Source organism: Natator depressus, chromosome 10 (assembly GCF_965152275.1).
Source record: "Natator depressus isolate rNatDep1 chromosome 10, rNatDep2.hap1, whole genome shotgun sequence".
Lineage (NCBI taxonomy): Eukaryota > Metazoa > Chordata > Testudines > Cheloniidae > Natator > Natator depressus.
The window spans coordinates 20263920-20281839 of NC_134243.1; the positions used below are offsets into that span (position 1 = coordinate 20263920).

Sequence of the window (17920 nt, forward strand, 5' to 3'; positions counted from 1 at the left end):
TTGTATACAATTTTATAGAAATAATTTAATATCTATTCATAGTCTATTATTCTGTGTTCACTTGCCTTTGAGCAGTCTTCAAAGTTTCATCACAAAGCAGATATTCTGTACTCTCAACCAAAACATCTGAAATGAAATGAAAATGTGAATCTCTTGTTATCTTGTAATTGAATTGAAATCTCTTGAGTAGTTACTTTTTAACCCTTAGTAACTACTGACAATTATTTTAATTATCGCCACTGGTGGGGCGATAAATGGAACACATATCCCTGTCTTGGGACCGGACCACAGGTCAGCCAGTACATAAACCGCAAGGGGTACTTTTCAATGGTGCTGCAAGCACTGGGGGATCACAAGGGCCGTGTCACCCACATCAACATGGGATGTTCGGGAAAAGTGCATGACGCTTGCATCTTTCTTCCCCGACCAGAAAATTACCATTGGGGATGTTGAAATGCCAACAGTTATCCTTGGGGACCCAGCCTACCCCTTGCTCCCATGGCTCATGAAGCCGTACACAGGTAGCCTGGACAGCAGTAAGGAGCAGTTCAACTATAGGCTGAGCAAGTGCAGAGTGGTGGTAGAATGTGCCTTTGGATGTTTAAAAGGGTGCTGGCACAGTTTGCTGAGTAGGTTAGACTTCAGTGAAAGCAATATTGCCATTGTTATTGCTGCTTGCTGTGTGCTCCAGAATATCTGTGAGAATAAGAGGGAGACGTTTATGGCGGGGTGGGAGGTTGAGGCAGATCACCTGGCAGTCAATTTTGAACAGCCAGACACTAGGGCAATTAGAAGAGCACACTGAGGCGCGCTGCGCATCAGAGAGGCTTTGAAAACCGGTTTCATGACTGACCAGGCTACGGTGTGACAGTTGTGTGTGTTTGTCCTTGATGCAAAGCCGCCCCCTTTGGTGAATGTACTTCCCTGTAAGCCAATTCCCAACTGGCACAGGAAATAAAGTCCCAGTTGTTCGTATCCATTCATTCTTTATTTATTAAAAAAAACCTTGAGATCACTGACAGCGCTGACTAGTAAAAGGAAGCCTGGGTGTACAAAGGGTTTGATGGTGGGGTGGGGGAGGAGGGAAGGACAAGGCCACATTGCTTATTGTAGCTACGCTACAAATCAAAGTTGTTTGAATGACAGCCTTCTGTTGCTTAGGCCACCCCCTGGAGTTAGTTGAGTAGTAGGTACACAGAGCCTTCCATCCACCCGCCCCGTGTTCTTGGACGTCTGGGTGAGGAGGATATGGAACTTGGCGAGGAGGGCAGGTGGTTTCACAATGGCTGCAGCGGTGGTCTGTACTCTAGTTGCCTTTCCTGCAGCTCCACCAGACGCCTCTCATGTCCGTTTGCCCCCCCATTAGCCTCAGCATCTCCTCCTGCGTGTTCTGATCACGCTCACTGTATGCTTTCCTGGCCTCTGCCACCAAATGCCTCCATGCATTCAGCTGTGCCCTTTCAGTGCTGGAGGATTGCATGAGCTCTGAAAACATGTCATCACGAGTGTGGTTTTTTCGCCTTCTAGTCTGCAATAACCTCAGGGATGGAGTTGATGCGGGGAGCATAGAAGCATTTGCAGCTGCACGGGGGAAAAAGAGGGAGAGTAGACTTTTAAGAAGATACAATTCTGAGAACAAAAGGGAGATTCTTTCACAGTGAATCAAGCAATTCCTAGCAGACAGCACATGTGCTTTAGGTACAAGGTCACATTTTGCCTTTTATATTGAGTGCCTGCTGGTATGGTGACACATCACACATGTCTGGGCAACAGAATTCGGTTTCCAGGCAGCCATGGTAAGCCAAAGGGTACGTGGGGTTGGCTTCTTCCGCATTCGTAACATGTGGGAATGGTTTCAAACTGCAGCGCCCTCCTTTTCAATAGCAACCAATGCCAGTTGTGTTTGCTATTTAAAAGGAGGGGCTGCGGTTGCCATTTAAAAGGAGGGGCTGCTGTTTTGGGGTGGATGTGTAGCACACCCCTCTTCCCCCACGTGGCTATTCTCCGGGATGATTCCTTTTAGCCAAGTGCAAGCAGCCCAGTTTGTCTGGGGTCTAATGTGTTGGGGATCACTAAACAGAGGGGATTACTGTTCCCTTACAAAACTTCCTGTATTTCAACCAAGTGACCCTGAATGATATCACTCTCCTGAGGCTGACACAGAAAGATAAAGAGCAAATGTTGCATGAATGCAACCAAAACCCAGGACCATTCGCTGCCATGCTTTGTGCTGCAGTGATTCCAGACCACTTGCTACTGGTTTGGCGTGGTAAAGTGTCCTACCGTGGAGGACGAAATACACAGCCCTCCCGAGAAATCTTCTGTAAAGGCTTTCAGAATACCTCCAGGACAGCTTCATGGAGATGTCCCTGGAGGATTCCCGCTCCATCCCCAGACACGTTAATAGACTTCTCCATTAGCTGTACTGGCTGCGAATGCATCCCAATTGTTCAGGGCAAATCAAATGTTAAACACAATTGCTTTTAACCCCTGTGGTGTCGTTTCAAATGTGCACTCACCAGAGGTGCCTTCTCCGCCATCAGGGAACAATAGGCACTGGGTGGGTATTGACTCCAGGGTGAGGAAAAGGTCTTGGCTGCCAGGGAGAACAGATTCTCTGCTTGCCTGCTGCACATTCTCCTCTTCCTCATCCACAAACTCCTCATCTGTGTTGCATGAGGCTTCCACCTTGCAGGTGTCCACGGAGAGTGTTGGGGTACTGGTAGGGTCCCCCCCTAGAATGGCATGCAGCTTATCATAGAAGCGGCATGTCTGGGGCTCTGACCTGGAGTGACCGTTTGCCTCCTTTGACTTTTGGTAGGCTTGTCTGAGCTCCTTCACGTGGCACTGCTATACATCCCTGGTGTAGCCTCTGTCCACCATGCCTTGTGCAATTTTGGCATATATTATCAGCATTTCTTCTGCTGGTTCAGAGTTCTGCCTTCACAGATTCTTCTCCCCATACAGCAGTCAGATCCAGTGTCTCCCGTTCGTTCCATGCTGGAGCTCGTTTGCGATTCTGGGAGTGTATGGTCACCTGTTCTGCTGAGTTCGCCAGGCTGCCCAAGCAAGGAATGAAATTCAAAAGTTCCTGGGGGTTTTCCTATGTACCTGGCTAGTGCAGCAGAATTGAAAGTGCTGTCCAGAGCAGTCACATTGGAGCATTCTGGGATAACTCCCGGAGGCCAATACCATCGAATTGCACAGCGCTGTATCTACACTACCCCAAATTTGACCCAGGAAGGTCAATTTTAGCGCTACTCCCCTCGTCAGGGAGCAGTACAGCAGTCGATTTTAAGAGCCCTTTAGGTCAGCGGAATGGGGTTGGTTGTGTAGATGCATTCATTATAAAATCGACCCAACGTGGCTAAATTCGACCTAACCTCGTAGTGTAGACCAGGCCTAAGTATTCAGTATACAAATGTGTTGTGAGGAAGTGGGGGATGTTTCCGGCAAACAAGCTGTTTAAATTAATCAAATTTCCTTTTCAAGTTATTCAACTTTTTTATTTGCTGCCATTTACTGTTTTATACCTAATGCTTAATTTTGAAATAGGTATGGAAAACTGTCACTGTGATGATTTCTATCTATGGTCATGACTACACCTGTATCAAAAACTTGCTTTATTTTTTCAACAGCATAGTATGATGTATAAGCATTTTTCAACATTTTCAGAAGAAACTACATCACTCAATGTTTAAGCAAATAGGTCAACTGTCAGCTGCTACAGAGCCAGAAATATATCTAAATATTTGCTAGAAAAATACCCAAATAACAATAGAAGGTTCAAGCAAAGGATTAAATTTTCTCCATCCTGGATCTTTTGAGCAAAGTTTACTCTACCAAATATGTGTTAGCAGAAAGTATAAATGTTTGTCTTCTCTGTTGATTCTATTTTAAATCAAAGACAATATTATTAATGGTCTTTCAGCAAAATACTTTGAGCAATCTTTTCTCAAGTACTAAGTTGTGTTGTATTATCCTAGGCTATAGGTGTCATCTTTTTTCTCTAGTTTGCAGGTGGTTGCAAACTCATAAGGGTGGGCATACTTCAGGTCTTGTGGTTTATTCTGGGGTAGAGGTTAGACTAGAGAGATGGATAATTACCCCTGTGATGGACCAACTCTTATCTCCTTCAATTTTAGATTAGGATGCATCTATTTGAACTGTTTTGATGGTTTTGCCTATAGAGGTTCATGGACCCCCAGTGAGTTTTCCGAGTGTCTTAGGGGATAAATCTGTTCCTCTGACAGACCACTTTATTATAAAGTCTTATCAAACCATTGACAATCTTTCGTTCTCCACTGTTACAGTGACTCTTAAGTACATACTGTTCTGGATTTGTCCTCACATGTCACTGTGGTTTACAGGTTTCAGAGTAACAGCCGTGTTAGTCTGTATTCGTAAAAAGAAAAAAGAAAAGGAGTACTTGTGGCACCTTAGAGACTAACCAGTTTATTTGAGCATGAGCTTTCGTGAGCTACAGCTCACTTCATCGGATGCATAGCATATTGTGGAAACTGCAGAAGACATTATATACACACAGAGACCATGAAACAAAACTTCCTCCCACCCCACTGTCCTGCTCGTAACAGCTTACCTGTGGTTTACAGATGACTTGTGACAGATAAAGGAAGATGGCAGTTGGCTAGTGTTGATGCTGGAAATCTTGAGCCCAGTCGGACTGATTGCTTCATACTGAGTTGTTAAGATTGCATGCTTTTGCTGTGCGAGAAGCAAAAAATATACTTCACATCCATCATAGCAGTTGCGAAGTCTTGCACAGCTGAATTGTTCTGAGTGGCTGGTGGCTTGGTGAATCCTTGCTGTCGCCATTAAATTATTGTGATGTTTGTTTTTTCTTGTTATGAAAAATTTTCATATTTCTTTGCAACCAAAAATGCTTAGATTCAGCCTAAGCTATCCTCTGTCATGGACACAGAACAGTGTTGTGAGGGGACAAACACTGTGTCTGTTTGAGTTTCAGCCACAGTTGCTCACTGAAGTTAGAGATGTTTGGGCAGCTTCATGCCACAATATACAAATTAGAACCTTGTCCTTCCTTGCTGGTGAAGGCCAGTGGAGGAGTACAGAGGCTAGTGTTGGTCAAGATTGTCAATATTTCCATATGTGGAGCAGGCTACTAGCAGCTCTTAAAGAAGTTACTGTGTAAGGCTGTACTCAGGAAACTAACTCTTAATGTTGATGTTATGGCTAACTATTGCTCTGTATCCTAGCTAGGATTTTAGGAAAGGTCACTGAAGTTCGTGGCAAGGCAATTCTGTCAGTTCTTTGATTCCTCAGATTTTTAATCATGTTTAATCTGGTTATAGGCTTGGGTATGGGGTAGAAACTTCAGTGGTTGCTTTAGTTAACGATCTCCTAGCAATGGATGAAGATAAAGGGCCCATGCTGATTGTTTTAGATATGTCAGCAACCTTTAATACGTTGACTGTAAAAGATTTTGTTAGCTGTCTTGTGAACGCTAGCAGAGCTGCTCTTGAGTGACTCCATTCTTATCTCTGTAAAAGAACTCAGAGTAGCTATGGGTAACTGTTCCTCTGTTGCAGTGGGCAGTATGCCGCCTCTCTTGTTCATTGTGTATATGAGGCTGCTAGTAGGGTTAGTTAAGAGACATAAGCTGCTGTGCATTTAGTATGTTGTTTATGCATTTACTATATAGTATATCCAGCTCTATATCTGTATTGGCCAGCTGTTGGGGTCAGTGACATGGGGCCTGGCAGCACGGTGTGTGGTTCTGACAGAAACTTTACCCGCTTTAAGGTCAGTTGACTTTTTAGCCCCAGACCCTTGCCTTACACTGGCATATCGCCTGCAGATGTTGAGTTGGTAGAGATTAGCAGTAAAGCAGGATTTAAACTTGGTACCTCTTTTAAGGTGAAATGTCTGTGACTGACTAAGGCCTGGTCTACGCTACCAAGTTTTGCTAGTAAAACTTGCCTTATGTCAACACATTCTTGCATGTGTCCATGCTCAATTTTGAGTCCTGTTGGTAAAACACTGACTTTGTGTCAATCAAGTTAAACCACCTCCTTGACTGACATAAGCCCTCTACTGGTGCTGCTCCACTGTTAGAATGCGTTACCTATACCAGTGGAAATAGTCCTCCAGGAACTATCCCACAAAGCTCCTGTTCCTGTCACAGTGACCACTCTGGTCCTAATTTTGAATTCTGTTGCCCAGGGACCACAGTGACTGGAAGTCTTTCCCCCTTCCCTGGTTTGAAATCCCCAGCATGTTTTGGAAGTTCCTCTCTTTCTAATAGTCCACCTTATCGAGCACATCTTTGTTACCTTAGCACACAGATACGGGCACCAGGTACAGCTGCAGTTAAGAAAATGTCATGCTGTCTCATGCTGCAGTTAGGTCTAAGAAAGACGTCTTGGACTTCCTTAGCCTCTGTAGAGAAGAGGCAGTGCAAGCCCGGCTGTGGAATTGCTCCCCAGGAACAAACATGTTTATTCTGACATTGCAGAGGGGATGCAAAAGTTGTACAGGGACGAGCAGCAATGCTGGGCAAAGGGGAGAACTACAACAGTCCTACCAAAAGGTAGAGGATGTTGTCAGACTCTGGGAGCTGTAGTAGTACTACTAATTGGCCACTGCTGTGCAGATCTGGATCCCATATTAGGCAAGGACACCACGACCAGCCAACAGGTGACACTTAGCATCTCACAAGACGTGGAAGAAGGAGCCCCAGCAATTCACAGTGATGAAAAGCTTACTGTGGAGGGGGACATGAAGGATGCAGACTCTGCAGAGAGCCTGGAGCTTATTGAGAGCCAGCCAGACCTGACCTAGACAATCCCAGAGGTGGAATCCTCTGAGGGAAGGGAAGGGAGGTCAGGTATAGGTTAATTAATGCATGCTTCTTTTACTCATTTCATGGGCCCCTCAAAATGGCAACCACTTGTAGGCAGGCAACAACAAAGGAATTGCTTTTTGGAGTAGCCTTTGTTTGAACAACGTTCACTGGCAATCAGACACAAAAAATAAGAGACAAAAATACTATAAGTAAGGCAAAGTATTGAATTTCATGGAGTTTCCATGGAACGAATGTAACCAGCAAATTTAATCTTGACATCGACAAAGTTTGCTGGTGAAATTCATTCCGTTCTTGACATTTACTACATTTGTGCACAGTACTCCATTCTTCCTCACAGACAGGCACATAGCACTCTGTTTCTCTGCATGGGGACAGCACTGTAAGCTAAGGTAATATTTAAAAGATCATTGTAACTAAGGGCAGGTCTACACTACAGCCCATATTGAAGCTGTGAGATTGATACACTGGCGGTTGATTTAGCAGGTCTAGTAAAGACCCGCCAAATCCACTGCAGATTGCTCTCCAGTCGACCCCGGTACTCTACCCCGATGAGAAGAATAAGGTAAGTTGACGGGAGATTTTTCTCTCATCGACCCCTCGCGGTGTAGACTCCACGGTAACTTGACCTAAGGTACGTAGCTGGAGTTGCGTAGCGTAGGTCAACTTACCGCGGTAGTGTAGACAGAGCCTCAGATAGTATTTTTAAAAGTCATGGTTTGGGGGTATTTTCATGATTTCTGTGCCCACCAAGAAATAGTGATTTACACAGGTCCCAAACTACAAGCAATATACAAACATTCCCAAATGCATGCTTTAGCCCGAGCAGGCAGATAGTATTTCTACAAATATAAATTGATAATGCAAACAGAAAAAGAAATATACTGAAATGGGTACCTGAGCATTCAATTAAAATAAATAGAAAATTTAAAATAATCCTTGCAAGCAGTCCATTAACTGGTCATTCAGACTATATGATTTTTTAAATTAATCATTGGATGGTAAACATGTAATGTAAATTCTTTAGTCCAAGTCCACAACAAATTACTTGCATGCTGTGCTTAGATTCATGGATAGAAAGAGTTAGAGATGGTTTGTTGCTGGCTCAAGGGGCTTGGCTTTGAACTGACTTGTAGAGCTCAGCAGCAGTGACAACCCTTCTGTTTTAGAGTTTTAGGTTGATCTTGGTATGAATATCTCTTTTTTGTCATCTGTCATAATCTCAATAAAGATTTCAAGCAGGTATTCTTTTCAGCTTAGATTGAACATTTCTAGGAAGGGGTGTTTTTTTCCGCTACAGTAGGACACTTTCATATTCCACTCTGCAGTGAGCTGGTAGCACCATTATTGTGTAGGGGCTGGCAGCAGACAGGCCTGGGCAGCCTGGAGTTGCCTTGAACAATTGCCTTCTCCGGACCTTTGGCATCCTCATGAGAGATATATTGGCCAGAATCACCAGTGCCTATAGTAAGTTTAGCGATACTTACTGTACTATCCCCGCATTTGTTACCTGGGACACACCACAGTCCACCTCACACCCCTCTTGGCTACAGGTTTTGGAAATTACCACATATACTCTCCATGCTGGGAGGCACTGAACTGTCTTGAAGAGCCACCTGGCCCGCCTCACGGTGGCGGAGAGTCACAGTTCCCTGCAGAGACCCCGTACCCTCTCCCTCATGCTGAATATGCGGTGCCAGTGCATTCGGCTCTGTGAATATGGCCCCTGCCTAAGGAGACTGCAGTGCACACTGGGGTGCAGGAGCTGACCTGCTGTTACCTGCTATCATGGGCAGTGGGTGAAGCTGCCACTTGAGAAGGCTAGCTCCCCAGCCCACCTGTGGACCCGCCTATGCTCCACCTCTGCTCTGTCCCAGGCCCCGCCCCCACTCTGCCCAGATCCTGCCCTGTCTCCCTCCTCTCTTTCCTCCCCCTCCCTGATCACCCCTTTCCAGCCAAATCCCTGAACCCAAATTAAGCAAATGACATTTGAAAAAACCACTCTTCTGCAATTTCTTTCTAAAGAAAATGGAGCATGTTTTCCACTGCATGCTAGAAGTTTGGACATGCAGAAGGTACCTAATTAAAAGCACTAAATTTGGCAATAAAAAATGTCAGTCATGGGTTTTCTGATATACCCTGAAGTTTGTCAGAGATTTATTTGCAAAAACTTTGTAGTAAGGGCAAGTCAGCTTTCCTGCTGAATACAACATTAAATATTATGGAATACATGATGCAGCTCTTCTCTGTTTTACATTTTCTTAATCAGTATTTCTAAGATGATTTTATATTTTAAATGTACTCTTAAGCCTTCGTAAAGTAATCATTCCAGATTACTACATAATTAACTCACTGAAACAAAGACATTATTTTAAACTAATCAGTCACAGAGGTTTTGTTTGTTCATAACAATGTTCATTGCTTTTAGAAAAAGGGAACACTAATTTACTTTGTGTGATCTCCATAACTATAGACGTTTATGAAATTTCACCAACTTTAAAAAATGTTTCCAAAGAATTTTATATCTTACTAAGGTACTGATTTTGCTAGAGGGTTCTCTTAAAACTAGTTCATCAAATAGTCAGAAGTAGAGAAAGGGAGATGCGTTTGTCCAGCTCTCTGGCAGGAAAGGGGTGTTGTCCCTTTAAGGGCTCTCTTCAAAGGGAGGGTGAAGGGAGAAGGGGATGGACAGAAAGGACAGGAAGACTTTGGAAGCAAGTTTTTTGTATGATAGTAATTAAAATTAAAATGTGTATTTTAGATAAGGGTGGTCCTTTGAAGGATTTATTTAAAAAACTATATGTCTGAAGATCCAAGTATTTAAGGCTAAAGATGAAGATTGTGCATCTAAAAATCTATGCAAGGATGTTTTAGAGATGTGATTTTTATCATCTTCAGCAACACACTAATGAAATATTTTTAAAGCAAATTTTAAACTAAGGTCCTAAGAACTAGCATGTTCTGAGTAAATATTACAGTAATGCACCACTGTTTTTGTCAGTAAATTCAGAAACTGACATTATATACCTGGGGGTTGGCAAATGCCAGTTAAATGGCTTCATTACCACTTGAATGGCTCTTTAACAGTTTCAGTGTTGTGCTAATAGGTCTGGCAGGCTGGAAGGCTTTTTCACTTTTAATGACAGGTTTCAGAGTAGCAGCCATGTTAGTCTGTATCCGCAAAAAGAAAAGGAGCACTTGTGGCACCTTAGAGACTAACAAATTTATTGGAGCATAAGCTTTCATGGGCTACAGCCCACTTCATCGGATGCACAGAATGGAACATATAGTAATAAGAAATATATATACATACAGATAAGATGGAAGTTGCTATACAAACTGTGAGAGGCTAATTAGTGAAGATGAGCTATTATCAGCAGGAGAGAAAAACTTTTATAGTGATAATCAAGATGATAATGTCAAGGCAAACCTGGTGGCTGACCTTTGTGACTTTGTCCTCACCCACAACTATTTCACATTTGGGGACAATATATACCTTCAAGTCAGCGGCACTGCTATGGGTACCCGCATGGCCCCACAGTATGCTAAAATTTTTATGGGCTGACTTAGAACAACGCTTCCTTAGCTCTCGTTCCCTAGCACCCCTACTCTACTTGCGCTACATAGATGACATCTTCATCATCTGGACCCATGGAAAAGAAGCCCTTAAGGAATTCCACCATGATTTCAACTATTTCCATCCCACCATCAACCTTGGCCTAGACCAATCCACACAAGCGGTCCATTTCCTGGACACTACTGTACTAATAAGCGATGGTCACATAAACACCACCCTATACCGGAAACCTACTGACCGCTGTACTTACCTACATGCCTCCAGCTTCCATCCAGGACACACCACGCAATCCATTGTCTACAGCCAAGCTCTAAGATACAACCGCATTTGCTCCAATCCCTCAGACAGAGACAAACACCTACAAGATCTCTATCAAGCATTCTTAAAACTACAATACCCACCTGCTGAAGTGAAAAAACAGACTGACAGAGCCAGAAGAATGCCCAGAAGTTACCTACTACATGACAGGCCCAACAAAGAAAATAACAGAACGCCACTAGCTGTCACCTTCAGCCCACAACTAAAACCTCTCCAGTGCATCATCAAAGATCTACAACCTGTCCTGAAAAATGATTCCTCGCTTTCACAGATCTTGGGAGACAGACCAGTCCTCGCTTACAGACAGCCCCCTCAACCTGAAGCAAATACTCTCCAGCAACCACACAACACACAACAAAAACACTAACCCAGGAACCTATCCTTGCAACAAAGCCCGGTGCCAACTCTGTCCACATATTTATTCAAGTGACACCATCATAGGACCTAATCACATTAGTCATGCCATCAGGGGCTCGTTCACCTGCACATCTACCAATGTAATATATGCCATCATGTGCTAGCAATGCCCCTCTGCCATGTACATTGGCCAAACCGGACAGTCTCTACGCAAAAGAATAAATGGACACAAATCTGACATCAGGAATCATAACATTCAAAAACCGGTAGGAGAACACTTCAACCTCTCTGGCCACTCAGTAGAAGATTTAAGGGTGGCAATTTTGCCACAGAAAAGTTTCAAAAACAGACTCCAATGAGAAACTGCTGAGCTTGAATTAATATGCAAACTAGATACCATTAACTTGGGTTTGAATAGAGACTGGGAGTGGCTGAGTCATTACACATATTAAATCTATTTCCCTAAAGTTAAGTATCCTCACACCTTCTTGTTAACTGTCTAAATGGGCCATCTTGATTATCACTACAAAAGTTTTTCTCTCCTGCTGATAATAGCTCATCTTAACTAATTAGCCTCTCACAGTTTGTATGGCAACTTCCAACTTATCTGTATGTATATATATTTCTTCTTACTATATGTTCCATTCTATGCATCCGATGAAGTAGGCTGTAGCCCACGGAAGCTTATGCTCTAATAAATTTGTTAGTCTCTAAGGTGCTACAAGTACTCCTGTTGTTTTCACTTTTAAGTTACTAGATCCCCTGTGGAGTAAAGAGTCACCAGGCTGCAGCAGCTAGCCGTGGGAGCCTTCAGGAAGGGTCAGAACAGGGATAGGAAGAGGCAGGAGGATGGACACTAAGACCCAGGAGTGCCCCAAATTTTTGGGTGCCCTACGCAGCCGCGTATGCTGCGTGTGGCTAAGGTTGGCCCTGCTCCTCCCCTCCGCCCCCAACACCTTCCATGCCAGCTGAAAGACTGACCTTAATCAAGATGAAGAAGAAATGGACAAGGGAAAACATATTCTCAGATCCTCAAAAGCTCCAAGTCCAGGGGCCACAAAACACATGAGTGGAGGGAATTCATGAGAGGAAAGACAAAAGGAGAGGGAGGAGCATAGGGAAGTCCACCAAGACATTATGTGGCTCCTGAGACAGAAAGCACAAATGCTACAAAGGATTATGGAGCAAAATGCCCAGAACACTTACAGTCAGCAGGAATTGTACTTCATAGACAAATTTATCTCTCTGGAGCCTGGACCATATTGCCAGGATAGCATGTCACAGTATCCCTTCCACTTAACTCTGTTGTAAGATATGGTGAATTGCTATGACTTTGTGTACACTGACAACTGTGTTGTTCATGCAGGAACAGTCAGTGCCTTGCACTTCTTCTTTAAATAGTTAAAACCCTTTTTAGAAGTATTTTTATTGTTTGTTACTGCTGAATTAAGTTTTACTTTGAAAAATGAAGATATATTTACTTTGTTTTACAAAACAGACATGTACAACCCTGCAAAAAAATTAATACTCCCACCAAAATCAAAAGTATGTTAACAATTCATTTAAAATTGATATACAAGCTAAGTACATGAATTCACAGAAACCAGCACAGTGTGGTTATGGCACAGAGCCAAAGTGTTCTTTTAAGGACTCCCTCAGCCATGAAGTGCCTCAGTTTGTTCTTGTAATTGCCCTTGTGTGTGGCTGTTTGGAATCAGCAGTCTTTCCATTTTCCCCATCCACCCTGCTGGTAATGATTCTCCCTTTGCTTCACAGATATTACGTAAAACAAACATAAAGCAATAACAGTAGGAATATTTGGCTCACTGAGGTGCAGCCTAGTCATGAGGCTTCTCCCATGTCCTTTCAGTTTGCCAGACGCACATTCAACACTCATCCTTCACCTGCTGAGACAATAGTTAAATTTTTCCTTGCTATTGTCCTGGTGTATGGCTCCACAAGCCACTGAAACAAAGTTTTGGCTGGGTCCCTGAGTATCACAACTGGCATTGCAGCCCCATCAATGTGAATGTGTTGCTCTGGGCAAAATGTCCTGCTTGTAGCTTTAAAAAGTTGGGTACTCCAAAAGATTAAAACATCATGCACCTTCTCTGACCATCCTATATTAATGTCAGTGAAACATCCCCTGTTATCCACCAACACTTGCATAACCCTGGAAAAAGTGTCCTTTGTTCTCATGGGGTGGGGTGGGGCAGAATCAGGATATATGTTGTTTTTATATCACCCTACCATGGCTTGGGAAGCCTTTTGCGTTGTCTGTCTATTTCCTGCATGTTGCCCAGAGTCCTAGTTTTGTGCAGCAGGGTGTGCTTAATGGCCTTGCACACTGAAATGACAGCTTCCCCCACCATAGACTTTCCAATACAAAATTGACTGTCAGATGACCAACAGCAGTCTGGGGTTGGAAGCTTCCAGAGTGTGATCGCCACCTATTTCTCCACTGTCAAAACAGCTCTCGTTTTGGTGGGTCTGTGCTGGAGGGGTCAGATTGTGATGTAAATTTGGCACACTGTATGCTTGTTTCACTTACCCAGAAGTGCCTCTCCACCATGTGCATTTAGTCAGTGAACGCCTCTAGCACTTGGCAACTTTCATTCACTGCATCATTTGCTCTGAGGTTTTCTCATTTCTACTGTGGTACTTGTTGAAGTTCTGCAAGCACCCTCTCTCTAAGGGCTTGTCTGCACAGCAAGTTAGTGTGTGGCAAGCTAGGGTGTGAATCTGCAGTTGCACTAACTTGCCACATTTACCTGCTACGCCCACTAAAAGTTCTGTAGTATGTGTTAATATTCTGCTGTTTCAAATGGGAGTGTGTCGCAGTGCACTATGGAATGTTTAGTGGACTGTAGCAGGGACACATGGCAAATTAGTGTGTGTCAGCTTAAAATGCTGCAGATTCGCACCCTGGCTTGCTGTGCATTAATTTGCCATGTAGATATTCCCTCAAACAGACACGAGCTCTGCTGATCTATTCTACATCCATACTTCTGCCAGTGAGATGGCGGAGAGATTGAGAACCGACACAAAAAACTTTGGGAATTTTTAAAAAATGGAGTGGAGAGAAGGTTATAGGATGGAAGAGAGAATTATGGGACTTCACCCCAAGCTCCCACAATTCCCTGAGAAGCATGCTGCTATTCCACAATTATTATTACATGGTGTCCTTCCCACACCTGGGCAGAAACTAGTCCCTTCCATTCCTCTCTGTCATTTGCTGCTCAAGATTGACTGTTCTGTCCTTTGTGCCAAGAGTTCTTAAAGTTTCTCTTGGATGCCTTCATTTCCCCACACTATTTGGTTTTTACTTGACAGCTTCATGTGGGAGTCTGTGCACTGGCATCCAGAGTACATGACCCAGATATGTCCAGTGCATCCTTCTGATTCTCGTAGAAAGAACTGATGGTTGGTGGCTTCTTGGATCTCTTTGCTTGTAATAATGCTGCCAAGAGTCTTTTGTTGGCACTTATTTTTGAAGGCAGTTAGTTTTCTAACTGACGTTTTGGTAGATTTCCAGCTCTTGCAGCCATAGATTAGTACTGAGACTACATTTGAATTGAAAATTCTCAGTTTTCTTCTGATGTTCTATATCTTTGATTTCCATATGTTGTTTAGTATGCCTTTCCTATCCTTGATGTCACTTCATTCTTGAGGGCTCTGTTGGCCAATATAGTGCTGCCCAGGTAGATGAACTGTTTTCTTGATATTTTTGCCTTTTAATATGATGGTACTGCTTGGCATCTGAGTTTTAAGGATGTTTGTTCTAGCATAGCTAATTTTGAGTCCTGCTTGGCTGCTTTTTGTGCCAGGTTGTGTCTGTGTTTGTAACTTTTCGGGGGTGTTCCTCAGTAGTGCAATATCCGCATAGTTTAGGTCTCCTAGGCATATGCCATTTACCCACGCAGTACAAATATTTGTGTTGCTTACACACTTCAGTATCCAGTCCGTGGCAAAGCGGAACTATGGAGATAAAATGCAGTCCTGTTTCATGCCTGTGTCCACAATGAACCCGTCTGAAGCACACTGTCTGGTTGTTCACCCTTACTGAGCACTTTGTATCTCTATACATGATGATATTGACAACTTTAGTTGGGATTCCATAGGATTAAAGAATATTCCATAATGTGTGTCTGTGCAGCTTGTGAAATGAGTGATTACATCATGTGATCAATGTATGAGTTATGTCTTTATTCGTTTCATTAGTTCTAAGTGCTTGGATTTTGCAGATGATATTATAGGGAAAGGCTTGTTACTTTGCAATCTTAACTAGCTTTGAAATGAAGTGGGGTTTATCTAGGGTCTGGGAATGAAGGGAATCTTTTGACCCAAGTGAGTTGTTGAAGTCTGTTTGGTCTGGCTAAAGATCTCTATGAGAGATGCTGTAATTCCTTGAATGAGCTACCAAAAGCAGAATAAATACTGCCTTTGTAAAGGAATACAGGGTAGCTAATTGGTAGTGTGCTGTAGACAATCATTGGGAAGAAGAATTGTATTGGTCATCTTCAAAGAAAAAGGGAACAAAATTTTAAATTTAAACTATAGCCCAGAAGCAGACAGTGAACTTGCATGGGAAAATGAGTGTGAGGTACCCCTTCATTCCCTTGCATGGGTTACTCATACCATGGCTAGTAATGTAGGAGAGGAAGTACGCTAATGTAGGAGAGGAAGTATGCTCCGCAGAGCCACTACATTTTTCCCCATGCATGTGGGTGGGAGCGGACAGGGAATAGGTGAAGCCTTGATTGTGTCATCTTCCCACCCCCTCCAGCTCCATGTGGCGTCCAGCATAGCTTCTGTAATATGCTAGGGAACATATACTGCACCAGTTATACCTCTGATGCAATTTATGCCTTTGCTGGAGCAGTGGAGAAACTGGAAGGGAGATTGCTCCTCTTGGAGTCATAATCTACTTCCTGGGCTGCTGGGACAGTATAACAACATACTGTGGCATGCTCTGGGCTCATAGAAAAACCATATTAAGCCCTGTGTATCATTGATATTTATATTGCATTTTTATTAACATTTCATCTAGGACTTTTTGGCTGTTTTTCCTTGCATTGTTCTTAGCCTGATTGCTCAGCCTGGGTATGGTATTATAATTCTCAAAGTTGCTTTTTCTGGTTGAGTTCCAGTTCCTGGTAGTGGTGCTGCCCATTGTTCAGGGGCTAATGTATAATACTGTACAGTTGATATTCTGTCAGGAAAGAATCTTAAAACACTTTCTAATCTACATTTATGTAGAAAAAAATCCTGAAGTTAAATACAGCAATAATGGCACAATTTTCTTCTTCTTGCCCTCTTAATTAAACTATAGACACTCCAACGGGAAACCTGTTGGTGTCTAAAATCTTGGAACATTTACTGTATATGTGGAATACCAGACTTGATTCAATGTTTCAATCTGAAACAAAATAGTAACACCCCAGGTGATAACTATCTGGTATGGTCAGTAAGTTTATCTACAGGTACAGAGGAGTGTGTGCAAGTGCACATGTTAATAATGCTTGGCAGTTATCGTATGAGATTCTTAGGAACTCTGTGTTGCAGCACAGAGCCTGTAGCTGAAACTGACAAATTTAAGAGATGTACTTGCTTGGCATCTGGGGTGCCATTAACCACATTTGTGATCACACTTGAAAATTTTTAACTACTCACTTTAGGGAGTCAGGGTAAGGCAGAAATGTGTGTAAATGGGCTTTACGTTCAAAAGATGTACAGCAGTGGGGTAAGGCAAATTCTCATACTTAATATTCACATTTTAGGCTATGGGATTTGTATATTCATACCTTTTTGACTCATTTCTCCCACAGTTTTTAAATTTGCATTGACATCATATGGGTGAATCACATATTTGTCATGCACGTACTGTTTTGAAGAACAGATAGGGTAACAAGGCCTAAAGAGATGCTCACTTAGATTAAAATGCAAAAGAGATTTTTTGAAATAAGTTTAATAATAGAAATTGTTGAGTTCTGCTGACATATTGGGAACATATGTCGTGTTGATGGTGCTGTAGGAGTTGGCATGCTTAGATGTGGTAAAAATGTAGTGACAGTGTACCTTCCAGTGAAACGAGTGGTCACTGTGGTGCAAATAGTTTTGGACTTTAAATGTATTTCTTTGGTGGGTGTATCTTGGAAATTCTTTTCTAGCATAACAGAAACATTGCCCTATATAGTGACTTTATTTTATTTTTTTCCAACTACAAGTGTCTGTTTACTTTGTAATTTGTAATTGATGCTGCTGAAATATTGAAACAGTATATATAGATAGTTATACATCTAGATTTTGGGCAAACTGAATGATTTTGTCACTGAAGAAGAGATGGAATAATATATATTGGTGATGTGCTGTTAGGTTTTTTTAAGGTCTAGTTGCAATGCCGTACATTCTGCAGAATTGTGTAAAGACTATTACATTGGGTAAGATGAAGCTAAACTCCAGATATTATGTAATATGAAATTCTGGTACAGCTGGCATGTTATTACCAATTTTCAGTGTTAATGTTTGATCAATAATTCACTAAGTAGCAATATTCTGAGACTTCTTAAAATAAGTACAGACACTTAATAATGACTTTAGTGGTGTAATTTGTTGGCACAAAGTATTTCAGCTTATAATAGTTAATATTCATGGGCCAGATTGTTCCCTTACACATTTAAAAACTATGGGAGGAGAGATTTTACCTGGATATCTATTGAGGAATTCCTTGTGGAGATTAATTCAAATTGTCCCATCAGGGGGCAAGAGAAATTTTTTGCCTTTACTGCTGGTTTATATTAGGAGCTACTCTATTTGGAAATTTT

At 42.5% G+C, this 17920-nt stretch overlaps 1 protein-coding gene across 1 annotated transcript in view; it reads left to right on the forward strand.

Moving 5' to 3' along the window:
* SNX29 (sorting nexin 29) overlaps window positions 1-17920 on the forward strand; it is a 441491-nt gene that overhangs the window by 92370 nt on the left and 331201 nt on the right. The gene's annotated exons all lie outside the window — the stretch shown is intronic.